This window comes from Panthera tigris, chromosome F2, assembly GCF_018350195.1.
Source record: "Panthera tigris isolate Pti1 chromosome F2, P.tigris_Pti1_mat1.1, whole genome shotgun sequence".
NCBI classification, from domain to species: domain Eukaryota; kingdom Metazoa; phylum Chordata; class Mammalia; order Carnivora; family Felidae; genus Panthera; species Panthera tigris.
The window spans coordinates 8,288,547-8,302,479 of NC_056676.1; the positions used below are offsets into that span (position 1 = coordinate 8,288,547).

Genomic DNA, 13,933 nt, shown 5'->3' on the forward strand with positions numbered 1-13,933 from the left:
AGTGAGTGGTGAAGGGCAGAGAGAGAGGGAGACTCAGAATCCGAAGCAGGCTCCAGTCTCTGAGCTATCAGCACAGAGCCCGACGTGGGGCTCAAACTCACAAACTGCGAGATCGTCACCTGAGCTGAAGTTGGACGCTTAACCGACAGCCCCCCAGGAGCCCCTGTTTTTTTCTTTTTAAAGCAGGTTTCAAGACCATGTGTATAATTGGATTTTATTTTTGCAAACACACACACACACACACACACACACACACACACACACACACCCCAAAGGACAACATTCCCATCTAGTGCACATCCATTTGAATATGTCTGGGCATCTATGAGGAAGGAGGGGAAGGTGTTCACCGCACAAGAGGAGGCTGACAACACACACCTCAGAGGCTCACAGAGGGGGAGGCATGAGGGGGATCCTTTTAATTTCTTTATATGCCTTTGGACGAATTCAGTCATTACAAAGAACACGCTTTACTTTTGTAGTTCAGAAATCTATCAAATAGGATTTAAACAGGAAAAACTGTTCCAACCAAAAATAAAAAAAAGTTTCCCTAGAGACTTCTATTTGGCTGTTACACCTCCACTGTAAGGTGAAAAATCATCTCAGAAAGGAGGGGCCGGACTCTAAACCGTCTGTTGCTGTGTGTGTATTTCCTGATTCTTGAAAAGTGGCCTAACATGGCCTGGCCTCCTATCGGGTATCCCCGGCTCCGAGGGCAGGGCCTGCTTTGTTAGGTCTTTCTTCCCCTGGCTCCCCTTCCTCTGATGGCTGCCTCGTCACTCACCCCGCATCTCTCAGTGGCTATTGATCGTTAACGTTGACTGCCTCCAAGCATCTGGGTCCTGACTTGAGAACTGGACTTTGATTCCCGCCTGGCTCAGTTGAACCCAGGTCAGAGCTGCACCAGGTTATGTGCCTTAGTTTACACGAAGCCATCTCCTGCCCGCCCTCCCCTCCGTGGCCTGGACTGCAAGACGAGCCTGGATCTTGAGCCACGTCACGGACTATGAGTTGACTCAGGGGCAGCAGGAGATCATGACGGAAGGGTCCAGGACGTGGATCTCCTTTGAGCGAAAGAGAGATAAATTCCCAACGTCTGGAAGTTCTGTCACATGCAGACAAACGCATCCTAAAACCCATATACCGAGGTTTCAAATTCTGTAGTGATTGATTGCTCATTTACTCACTGTGCACGTTTTTAATTAACAGGTAGATGTGAAGCATCTATTATGTGGCCAAGCATTGCCCTATGCCCCGAAGGACACAAAGAAACTAGAAAGAGTCACAGTCCTGAAGAGGTTTATGTTCTACCTAGGCAGCTAAGATCAAACTCAGGAGACAACGAGAGGGCGGGGAAAGCTGGCTTCGTCTTTAATTAATTTATGTGACAGTGGTTGAAAGTCCAAGAGGAGAGGAGAGGGATGGAAGTCTGGGAGAACGACAGTAGGCTCCGTTTTGTAAAAATGGATTTCTTTCAGTGAGGAGCGCCTATGAATTCTGTTGTAAAATGTTGTTGTTAAATGAGTTAAATGATTTCTCTAGAGATCCATTATTCCTCATTCGGTACTTTAGGTTAGGCTTTTGAAATAAACCAAGAAATGCTGGAATAATAAATCATTAACAGAATGCAGAACCATTGTTCATGCGAGGAGAGGTGACTCAAGATGGTTATTGTACAGAAGGTGTCTTTTTTTTTTTTTTTTTTTTTTTTTTTTTTGGTTAGTCCTTGTGAGTCTGCTAACATGCTTCCGTTTCTCAATAGGAATGTGAGGGGGACTGGAAAAGCACAAGCCTTCTTGGACTCCACTGCTGGTGCCCACCTTGGACTGCCAGGTCACCGTCATTGATACTGTTCTTGATCTGCTTGATATTACTAAAACCCCAACTTTCGCCCTGCTCCTGACCTTTCTGTACAGAAGCATAGCTTTATAAATCATGGCAGCTCAGATTTATAAATTTATAGCCATCAGGGGCACCTGGGTGGCTCTGTCCGTTAAGTGTCCAACTTCTGATGTCAGCTCAGGTCACGATCTTGTGGTTCGTGAGTTCCAGTCCCACGTCGGGCTCTGCACAGACAGTGCAGAGCCTGCTTAGGGTTCTCTCTCCGATCTCTCTCTCTTTCTGCCCCTCACCTGTTCCTGCTCACTCTGTTTCTCTCAAAAGAAATAAACAAACGTAAAAACATAAATTTACGGCATCAAAACTATTATGCTCTGGAAGATTGGAATCATTTGGAATCTCTGTTAGGAGTAAGAGAAAAACTCTCCTTCTTCCCTGGATTTTCGGAATGGGATGGATATGGAAATGAGCCTTACATCAGTCACGTTCGGTAGCTGTGGACAGGGTAAGTCCACTGAGAGCTGTTGTCTTAAACCCCGCGTCTTTAGCCCAGATCCTCTAGAAGGCAGAGCCAGAGGCAAGGATTAAGATGCTAATGGTTAGCAAGGCCAGGACAGTGATGGTAAAGTAAAACGAGGTGCAAGAAGCAAGAATTGTGACACAGAGTATTGGGATATGTTAGCATTGCCACTTGAGCTGGTTTTCACTCAGTGACAACAAAAAACCAGCAGGTTGCTCTGCAGTATATTCATTCACCACATAGGATTTTCCAGAAGTTGTTAAGAGGAACTGTATCTCAGAGTAGTTCACGGCAGAGAGAAAGGAGGAGAATGATCATGTCCAACTTCCACTCATCACTTGCCGCCCCCCCCCCCCTTTGCTGGTATTCACTTCAAGGGCAGATACCTCTCCCACGTGCCCAGGTAGCATCATCCAGCCCACTGGAGGCCCGCTCAGAAACACAGATACCATACTCTTCTGTGTAAAGTTTTAACGAGGCCCAAAAGTGGGAGAGCAACAGGGTTCAGGCAGTGGGCCAGCCAAAGAGGCAAGAAAGAGGTGGTTGAGTGGGTCTACGAGGGAGGGCACAGTTTCAAACCTGTTACGGAGTCACATGCTAACTGGGTATGCTTAAAAGATATCTTTGCCACTGGCCCAGTGTGTGTGTGTGTGTGTGTGTGTGTGTGTGTGTTTAAAAATTATGAAGTAATTTTGGTTATGACATTTCTGATACAGTAAACAAAAGGAACAAGGGCTCACCGAGCGATAGGCATTAGCTAACATACCCGGGCAGTGTGAGAAAATTTGGTCAAGATAATGCTGGGAGGTCAAGCTTTATGCGTCCTCCTGGGCTCCAAAACAAGCAGCAGTAGAGGTTAAAAATAAGACACACTCATCCTCTGTGGGACTAGAAGTAGGAGAAATATAGTCATCCCCAGCGAACGTAAAAAAAAAATTACTAAAGGGAACTGTGTGGTATCTGCAGCAAACGTTTGTGATTTTCGTTTTGTTTTGGCTACCTAGAAGCTAAACACATTTCTCATTTTGAAGAAAACCAAATTTGTTGGGCATAGAATGCTCCCAGGAGGGCGGCTAACGTGAAGAGAGAGTTGTAATTTCTTCCCAACTCCTTCATGGCTAAGGCATGGTCGTTGGGTCCTGACTTAGCCAATTAGATGCTTCCACCTAGGACTTTGAATCTTGAGAGGGAACGTAAAAGTGATGAGGCAGAGGTTATTCCCGACATGAGTGGCAGAGACAAGACGCCTGGGACACAGAGCAGGATCCCAGGTGCAAAAGCGTCATAAGTAGGTTCCATCGGTGACTGCGTGTTTTTGAAGGCCAGAAATGGAGATGTTCCACTGATCACGCAAAGTATCGGATATCCTTACTAAAAGTGTTCTTTTGCTTAAGTTAACCAGAATTGGTTTCTGTTGTTTGCAAGCAAGAACCCTGAGTGGTTCAGAACCAAGAGAGGGAGAGAGAGAGAGAGCGCCGAGAAGGAAGTAGCAAGACTCAAGAAACACTCATAAAAAGAAAACAAAAATGTGCCTGGTATGACATCTAGATTCCCCATACATCTTCAACTCCATCAATAAGCCTCAGAGCTTATTGCAGACTAAATGTGTTTCTCGTCACCTGGAGGTAAAGGCCAACACTCTGGAAGACAGTCATGCAAAGAAGACGTGCATCTTGAAGATAGCGATGGAGATTGGAGCCATGTGGCCACAAGCCAAGGAAGCTGGCAACCATCAAAAACCAGAAGAGGCAAGGAACCGACTCTTCTTCCTTATGTGGCTTTGCTGACACCTTGACTTTGGACTTCTGGCCTTTAGAACTGTGACAGAATCAATTTCTGTTGTTTTAAGCCACCACGTTTGTGGTTATCTGTTACAGAAATCCCAGGAAACCAAGACATGCAGCAATCCCCTTCCTAGGTATTTATCCAAGGAAAATGAAAACCTATGTTCATGTAAGACTTGCACAAAAATATTTATAGCAGCTTTATCTGCAATAGCCAGAAGCTGAAAAAACCCCAATGTCCCTTTGCTCAGGAATGGTGAAACACATTATGGTACGTCCATACAATGGAATAATGCTCAGCAAGAAAAAGGAACCAACTGGCAACACATGTAATGCCATGGGTGAATCCACTTATTATGGTAAGTGAACGAAGACAAACCCCAAATGCTATCTATTGTGTATGATTCCACTGATACGACTTTCTGGAAAAGGCAAATCTTCAGGGATGGCAAGTTGGAGAAGGGTGACTCCAGAAAGACACACGGGACAATTCGGGGGTGGATGACGCAATAGTTCTACATCTCGATTTTCACGGTCGGTATATACTGATGCCTTCAAAGCCCACAGAACTGTATACATCAGAAAGAGTGAACTGCAGATACATTTTTAAATAATTAAAACAAAAACAAGAACTAAAAATAGTGTGACAAATCATCATTCTGGAACTGGGCACTAGGGCACGAGGTAACCAGGAACGTCACTCAAACACTCATCGAGGTGGGCCTTGTTTTACCTCAGACAGATCATTGAGGAAGAGGGTACCTTTCATTTTCACCTAATACCATCAATCAACCATCTTTATTTGAAGGGTCTGTGTGAGATATGCTAATAGCGGATACATTTCTTAAAAGAAATGGTTCCCGCCCCTCACGCTAAAAGAGCTAAATACGAAGGAGAGCACAAACACGTCATTTTGACAAGTTGAAGGAAATGTGGTGTCAAAAATTTGCTCCTGACTTTATACTTCTCCTGTGCATTTACAGCTTTTTTTTTTTAAACAAAAAGTTATACTTTGCAGTATTAAAAAAAAAAACAAAGGGCTCAAAAGTAATAGAGAATAAAAGAGGAGATTTTATAGAGCAGGCAGCTGCAAGGAAAGGAAGAGAACAACAACAACAAAAAACCTCCCTTCCAAAATGGACACGAATCAGCAAAATATGAAAACTTTGAGGATCTCAAAAGTTTTTTGATCTCCTTTGCAGAGGATCTCATTTGACCAAGAAGAAACAAACAAAACGCAGTTCATAAATCTTGACTTGCCTTGAAGTTAAGCACGTCCCACATTCAGTAGAGAGAAGAATATGAAAACTTGTCCTAACTCAGTTGTGACAACAGAACTGGTTGGAAAGGTAAAAGGCCACGATGCCTTAAAAGCTAAGCAAAGGAATTCTGAACACAGACACTCTTGACTTCGTATAAAAATAGCCACATTTCTGTATCTGGAGATTCTAAAAAAGGAAGATGACTTCAGAAGTAGCAGGGACCAAAAATGTAAGTCCTCACAATATCAATGCGATGCATGAAGAAATAGAAGGCACAAGGGGCACCTGGGTGGCTCAGTGGGTTGGGCGTCCGACTTCAGCTCAGGTCATGACCTCACAGTTCATGAGTTCGAGCCCCGCGTCGGGCTCCATGCTGACAGCTTCGAGCCTGGAGCCCGCTTCGGATTCTGTGTCTCCCTCTCTCTCTCTGCCCCTACCCCTGCTCATGCTCTCTTTCTCTCTCAAAAATAAATAAATGTTAAAAATAAAAATAAAGAAAAAGAAATAGAAGGCACACATCAAATCTCAAGTTTTAATAGATATTTATGAAAGGTGGAAGAAATGGCAAATGTCCGAGTACAAGTTCCAAAATGGCAGGACCCGAAACTCTAGACTGGCATTACAGGCAGAAGCAGCAAATGAGAATAATATATTAGGGTTCTCCAGAGAGACAGAACCAACAGGAGATGTAGGTGTACAGGAGATTTATTATTAGAAATTGGTTCTGACGATTATGGAGGGTGGGAGACCCCATGGTCTGCCATCGGCCAGCTGGAGAACCAGGAAAGCCAGTGTGTGGTGTTAAGTTTCAGTCCTATTGCAGAAGACCTTCGGCCCAGCACAAAAACAGGCAGACAGAGCTAATTCTTGCTTCCCTCACCTTTCATTCTTCCTATTCAGGCCTCCAACAAATTGGGTAAGACCCACTCACATTAGGGAAGGCCATCTGCTCTACTCGGTCTACCATTTCCAACATCAATCTCATCCAGACACACCCAGAATAACGTTGCCAAATATCTGGGCAACTTGAGGCCCAGTACAAGTTGACACACACACAATTAACCATCACAGACAATGAGAGAGCCTTTTAAATATCACGAAGAGAAGGACAGACCCATGTGTGGGGCTGGGGCCCAGTGAGCAGCAGTATGTGGAAGAGGAAAGGGGCAGGCTCTGAGACAGACAGGGAGAGCGGGGGCGGGATTCTCCCCTCTGTTCCCAACCATGACATGACCACGGGCAAGTTTCTTCATCTCTGGGGGCCTACGTTTCTATTTCTCGGTAGAAACGGGACCATTTCATATATTTTGTAATAAGGGATCATGATTTCTACCTCATAGGATTGGTAGAATGAAGTCATGTCTGTAAAGGGTTTAGTAAATGGCAGGTAACCAGGAAGTGAGTATTAAACTGTTTCCTAACAGAATGTTAGGTAATAAAAACATTTAATAGCACAGCAAAACCACTCACTTTTAACTTAGATTTGCTTTTCTTCATCAGAAAATACCTTAGGGGTGCCTGGGTGGCTCTGTCGGTTGGGCGACTGACTTTGGCTCAGGTCATGATCTTGTGGCTTGTGAGATCGAGCCCCACATCGGGCTGACAGCTGACAGCTCAGAGCCTGGAGCCTGCTTCAGATTGTGTGTCTCCCTCTCTCTCTCTGCCCCTTCCCTGCTCGTGCTCTCTCTCTCTCTCACAAATTAAAAAAAAAAAATTAAAATTAAAAAAAAATACCTTAAAACTAGAGAAGTATAAATAAGCTTTCTTTAAAAGAATTGATGCTTAAAATACGTTGGTCAAAACATGGTAATTTCTTTTTTTTTTTTTTTTTTTTAATTTTTTTTTCAACGTTTTTTATTTATTTTTGGGACAGAGAGAGACAGAGCATGAACGGGGGAGGGGCAGAGAGAGAGGGAGACACAGAATCGGAAACAGGCTCCAGGCTCCGAGCCATCAGCCCAGAGCCTGACGCGGGGCTCGAACTCACGGACCGCGAGATCGTGACCTGGCTGAAGTCGGACGCTTAACCGACTGCGCCACCCAGGAGCCCCAAAACATGGTAATTTCTAATTGCTTTTGATTTTTCAAATCTCCAGGGCCAGATGAATTAGAATTTATAATTACGAACAGCCAAGGAATTTTAGACAGCAGTACAGAGACCAAAATTTTCCAGGGGACCTTGAACGAATGTCTTAATTTTCAAGAAGGGGCAGAGGTGGATTCTGAGAACACCGGCCCCATAAAGAAAGAAAATGCCGATACTGAAAGCGACGTGCATCGTTTTAACTCACAGACACCCTGCTTAAGATAATTCTAGCTCTGTTGATGAAGCAGGTGGCTCGTAAGCACTTAGAAAAAAAAAAGAGATAAACGGCTAACACCAGTGTTGACTTGCTAAAAACAAGTCATACAACCCTGATTTTGATTCTTTTTTGGAGAAAGTTAATGTAACAAGAGATCTGGGAGAGCCACATGTTAAATCCAGGAACCTATAGAGGCAGGCAACATTCAGGGCTCCAGCGGATGGGTGGGCATAAGACCCACAGGTGGCAGGGGTGGAAGATAAGAACTGACACACACATAAAAATACATATATATATCAGGGTTGAGATGTCCATGATCAGAACTAGGGTCTGAGGAACCTGGTCAGAGCTGGAACTAGAGTATATGCACAGAGCCAGAGAAGCTGGGCAGTTGGCTTCTGAGATGGAGGTTAGCACGCAGAGGGCTACGGTCTCTGGACCGTGAGGGCCAACTCCACGGGGGAGGTCTGGAGCTGGGGCGGCCCTTTAGAGACAGGCTGAATTGAGACAGGGACGAGGCCTATGTTACTCCCCCCACTGGATTCGTCACTGGCGGTGAGCTACCGTTGGGGAGGGGTGTGCCCTCGGGTGACGCTGCAGCCCTTTCAGCAGAGGGCAATGCCAAGGGAGACACCCAGCTCTGTCTTTAGCAGCCGGAGGAAAAGCACGTCTGTCCTGTAGGAGGATGGCGATGAACCGCAGGACCCACGAGCCTCGGCCTGATGCTGGGTCTCCACAGCCCGGAGCAAGATCGCCTCTAGCCCTCCTGGACCACGGGCAGGGCTGAGGCCGGAGGCGGCAACGGTAGCTGAGGAAAAGTCAAGGCCTTCGGTAGACAGATCAGCAGTCTGCTGGCAAGTTAGTTCACTTCTCTGAGATACTGTTTTCCCCGTATTTAGACAACACTTAGGGGGAGAGTTAAAAGGCCTAACGAAAGAAAGCGAGAGATGTCAGTATGTTGCCGATAGAGTCAGAGAGATCGTTACAACTTGGAATGATAGGGTAAAATAGAGAATATAATATTTAACAGGCATACATATGAAGCATTTAACAAAGGTCCAACAGTCAAACGGCACATATACACGCATACATACCGGGAAAGTAAATAATAATGGCAGATATTTACTGAGTACCAAGCAGCTATCATGAGCCAGGCCTTACGTACACTTTGTGCTTTATAATCGTGCAACTAGATGCCACAAAGTACTAAACGCCTTACAGAAATGATTTCCACTAATCCTCTCAGCGAACCTGTGAGACAGGAGCTTGTGTTACTCTTGCTTTTCACAGAGGTGAACTTAGGTTTGGGAGGGTAAATAATTCCCTGCAAGGTCATCTAACTGGGAGGAGGAAGGCCCAAGGTACTGAGGAACTTGAAACACACAGCCCTTACATGTGACCATCACACCATGCTACTCCCCATTGTTAGAGAAGAAGCTAGCCTGTAACAAATCACACGCTAGATCATTTGATCCCCATATCCGCCAGGATATGTAAGTTGCGAGTAATACAAAGTTCAATTTAAGCAGATTTACACACGAGAGAGAGTAATTGGTTCACGTAAGTAGAAGTTCAGAGGTAGAATGGCTTTGGGGGTTGACTTAATCTAATGGCTAATCTTTCTACTTGGCCTCCAGTGAAGTTGGCTTCTTCACAGGCTGAAAGTCACAAGCTCACAGCAGATCCAGGACTCACATCCATGTGCAATAAATCCAAACAAAGAGAGAAAAGGTCACTTCCGGGAGCTCACCCAGAAAAACGAAAAAGAATTTCCCCAAAGGCCCTGGGCTCACTCCTACTTCCATCTCCCAGGTCAAAATTATTAACAGATCAAGGACATGAGATTATTCTTAGACAAACTGGGCCATCCTTGGAATTGCAAGTGGAGACAGCATCCCCTGAGATACACAAACTTCCTGGAGGAGGGAAGGATACCTGAACAAAGTCAGGATTCTTTTCGGAAGAAGAAAGGAAGGAAATAATGGATCCCGGGTAGACGGTCAACAATGTCTCGTTCAGAGAAGGACATTTTCATCTCACCCTCCTTTTGAGCACGATCTGTGGCTTTAAAACAGTTCTTGTGAAAAAAAAAGCTGTGATTTTTGTATTGATCATAAATTCAGTATGAGCCAAAGGATCAGATGGTGAATCTGGAACTCATTGTTGAGAGTGACGAGGTTAAAAGAAGAAATAGTCTTATCGTACTCACTTCTGGTCATATTGGGACCATGGTATCAACCCCAGATGTTGCATTTCAACATGGTACACTGTATGGCTGAGCTGTAAACATATTTGCTCTGCCCATCGCAGAGCCCAATGTGGAGCTTGATCCCACAACCTTGAGATCATGACCTGAACTGACATCAAGAGTTGGACACTTAACTGACTGAGCCACCCAGGTGCCCCCAGCCTACCTTTAAAAGTGAGAGTTCCTGCTGGGAATTTGATTTTGCCTACCAGTTGATGAATGCGTTCTTCGACCTATAAAATAACAGTCTGAAATAGGGAAATAATGTTGAATGTAGGGTTTCAAGATTTTGAGTGAATCATGATGTACTTGGCTTTCAATATTGCTGGATGATGGCACATATTAAAGAAGAGGTAAGAACAGGACAAGTGGGGGAAATTAAATGGGATGACCAAGACAGAAAAAAAAAAATGTTTCATAGATGTTGAATTATGATCTAAAACAATACCATAAAGCCACCTAGAATTCAAAATAACCCTCATACCACAAACCAGCCCGATGTTTAGAAGTCAACACACAACATGGAAGAGATACGAAGATCCACATCTATTCTTTCATCTTTGAACAAGAAAAATAATCATATAAAGACAAAAATGCATACTTTCACCACATCTAGTCAGCATATTGTCAAAAGTTCTAACCAGAGCAATTAGGCAAGAAAAAGAAATAAATGAAAGTCAAATTGGGAAGGAGGATGTAAAATCATCTGTTTGCAGATGACATGAATTTATATACAGGAAACTCTAAGATTCCACCAAAAAAAAACCCTGTTAGAGATAATATATGAATTCAGCACGGGGTGCCTAGGTGGCTCGGCTGAGCACTGGACTTTGGCTCAGGTCGTGATCTCACCGTTTGTGAGTCTGAGCCCCGCATCAGGCTCGCTGCTGTCAGCGCAGAGCCTCTTTTGGATCCTCTGTTCCCCTCTCTCTGTCTCTCCCCTGCTTGTGCTCTCTCTCAAAAATAAACAAAACATTTAAAAAATATATATGAATTCAGCAAAGATGAAACAAAATTAACACACAAGTCACTTGTATTTCTATACATTAACAATGAGTAATTGAAAAGTAAATTATGAAAGCAACTGTTTAAAACAGAACAAAATGCAAAATTATAAAACATTGCTCAGAGAAATCTAAGATCATATAAATAAATGGAAAATATCTCCTGTTCATTGGATACGTAATACTATGAAGATGACAATACTATCCAAAGCAATCTACAGATTGAATACAATCTTTATCAAAATCCCAACTTTTTGTTCATAAATAGGAAAACCCATCCTAAAGTTCATATGGAATCTCAAGGGACTCCAAATAACGAAAACCATCTTTAAAAAGAAGAACAAAGAGAGCTCATACTTGCAGATTTCAAAACTTACCACAAAGTTGCAGTAACCAAAACAGTGGTATGGCAAATGGACAGACATACAGAACAGTAGAACAGAACAGAGAGTCCGGAAATAAATGCTTGCATATATGACCATTTGATTTTTGAGAAGGGTGCCAAGACCACACAATGGAAAGGACAGTCTTTTCAACCAACGGTTCAGGGAAACTGGACTTCCACATGCAAAAATATAACGTTTATACCAGACACAAAAACTAATTTAAAATGGATCAAAGATCTAAACTTAAAAACTAAAATTATAAAACTCTTACAAGAAAAAATAGGGGGAAAGCTTCATTTGGGTTTGGCAGTGACTTCTTGGACACGACACCAAAAGCACAAGCAACAAAAGAAAAAATAAATTAGATCTCAACAAAATTAAAAACCTTTGTTCAACAAAGGATAGTATCAAGAGAGTAAAGACACAACACAGAGAATGGGATCAAATATTTGCAAATCATGTAACTGATAAGGGATTAATATCCAGAATATAAAGAACTCTAAAAACAACAGGACTTGAATAGACATTTCTCCAAAGAAACACAAATGGCCAATAAGCACATGAACAAATGTTCAAAATCATGTCATTAGGGAAATGCAAATCAAAACCACAGTAAGATACCACTTACTGAAAATAAGTGAAAAAACTGAAAACAACAAGTGTTGGCGAGAATATGGAGAAAAAGGCATCCTGGTGCATTGCTATTGGGAATTTAAAATGGTAGCCTCTGTGGTAATCAGTTTGGTGGCTCCTCAAAAAGTGAAACATAGAATTACAATATGATCCAGCAACTCCACTCCTAGGTATATATAAAAAAGAACTGAAAGCAGGGAACCAAACAGAAACTTACTTGTACAGCAATGTTCATAGCAACATTGTTCACAGTAGCCAAAGGGTAGAAACAACACTTTGCAAAAAATGTGCTATATACATACAATAGAATATTTTTGGGCCATAAAAAGGAATGAAATCTTGACACATCTATATGAACCTTGAAAACACTGTGGCATAGTAATATATATGTGTAAATATATATTTACACATTTATTATATATACATAGATTTTGCACACACACACGCACACACACACACACACACACACACAATTTGGTCTTTGTTCCTACCTCGTGGCACTGAGTTCCTAAAATCCTGGTAATTTTCTGAGTGATAGAGTAACTGTTTTATGCTGACTCCTAGTTGGGTATGATGAGGGAAGGCTAGATAGCTTCAGGATGAGGCTAGTTACCAGAAAAACTATATGATTAGAGGCTTAGAACTTTCAGTCCCGTCCCCAACCTCTAGGGAGGTGAGAGGCCAACCAGTGGCCAACAAGTCAATGAATGATGCCATGATGAGGCTTGGGGGAGCTTCCGGGCTGGTGAACAGATCATATGCTATAAAGGGGGGCACCCAGGGAGAACGTGGAGGCTCTGACAACCCCGCCCCCCCCTCCCGCCACTCCCATACCTTGCCTTCTCCCATTCGGTGGTTCCTGAATTGTATCCTTTATAATAAAATAATAAGTATGGCATTTTCCTAAGTTCTATGAGCTGTTCTACTAATTAACCCAACCTGGGGAGGGGGAATGGAAGGGGAGGAGGTCATGGAAACCTCCAAATTGGTAGTAGACCAGGCAGAAGTGGGGGTAGCCTGGAGGGTAGCCTATTTGCTGCTGGCATCTGAAGTGGGGCCAGTCTTAGGAGACCGAGCCCTTACCTTGGAGGGTCTATGTTAACTCCAATAGTGTCAGAATTGAATGGAGTTGTAGGAAATCCAGCTGATGCCAGAGACGAAAGAACTGGCATTGGAACTACGTCATCTGGTGGCAGAAAAGACCTCAACTGATTTTGCTAAGTGAAATAAGCCAGACACAAACGGGTAAATATTGTGATTCCACGTATATAAGCTACCTAGATTAGGCAAATTCAGAGAGACAGAAAGAACAGATGTTACCAAGGGCTGAGCAAAGCAGGGAATGGAGAGTTATTATTTAATGGATACAGGGTTTCCGTGTGGGATGATGAAATCGTTCCGGAAATGGATGATGAAATCGTTCCGGAAATGGAACAGTAGTGATGGTTCCACAATATTGTAAATCTGTTTAAGGTGAATGAATTGTACACTTAAAATGGGCTAAAATGACAAATTTTGTTACATACATTTTTCCAGAAAAGGTAACAAAAATATATTTTAAAAACAGTAATCATATACAAATACAAAAACATATCTCTTACCCTTGTAAACATCTATTATTTCAAAGGTTCCTAATGCTATAAACTTCAGAGGGTCTCATATTTAAATCACTTAGAAGTATATGTAGAATCCTTTAAACAGAATACGAATCTCAGAGTCCACAGTGATAATATCAAGTCTGTGGGGAGAGCAGAAACTGGAAAATTCTATTATCAGTGAAATGCCAACTAACAAATGTAGAATAATAGTTAGAAGATCACACTTTTGAAAACCTCACAGTAGTACTTATTTCAGGAAAGAGTCAATTCAAGAATGCCAAAATCGGTGGGTGAAAGTTTGATGAGACACATCTATTTACATGGTCTCAAAGTATCTCTCCATAAACTCGATACAA

At 42.9% G+C, this 13,933-nt stretch overlaps 1 protein-coding gene across 4 annotated transcripts in view; it reads right to left on the bottom strand.

Annotated features, from left to right (window-relative positions):
- The window catches only part of TMEM68 (transmembrane protein 68), a 92,107-nt gene that overhangs the window by 33,824 nt on the left and 44,350 nt on the right, over positions 1 to 13,933 (bottom strand). The gene's annotated exons all lie outside the window — the stretch shown is intronic.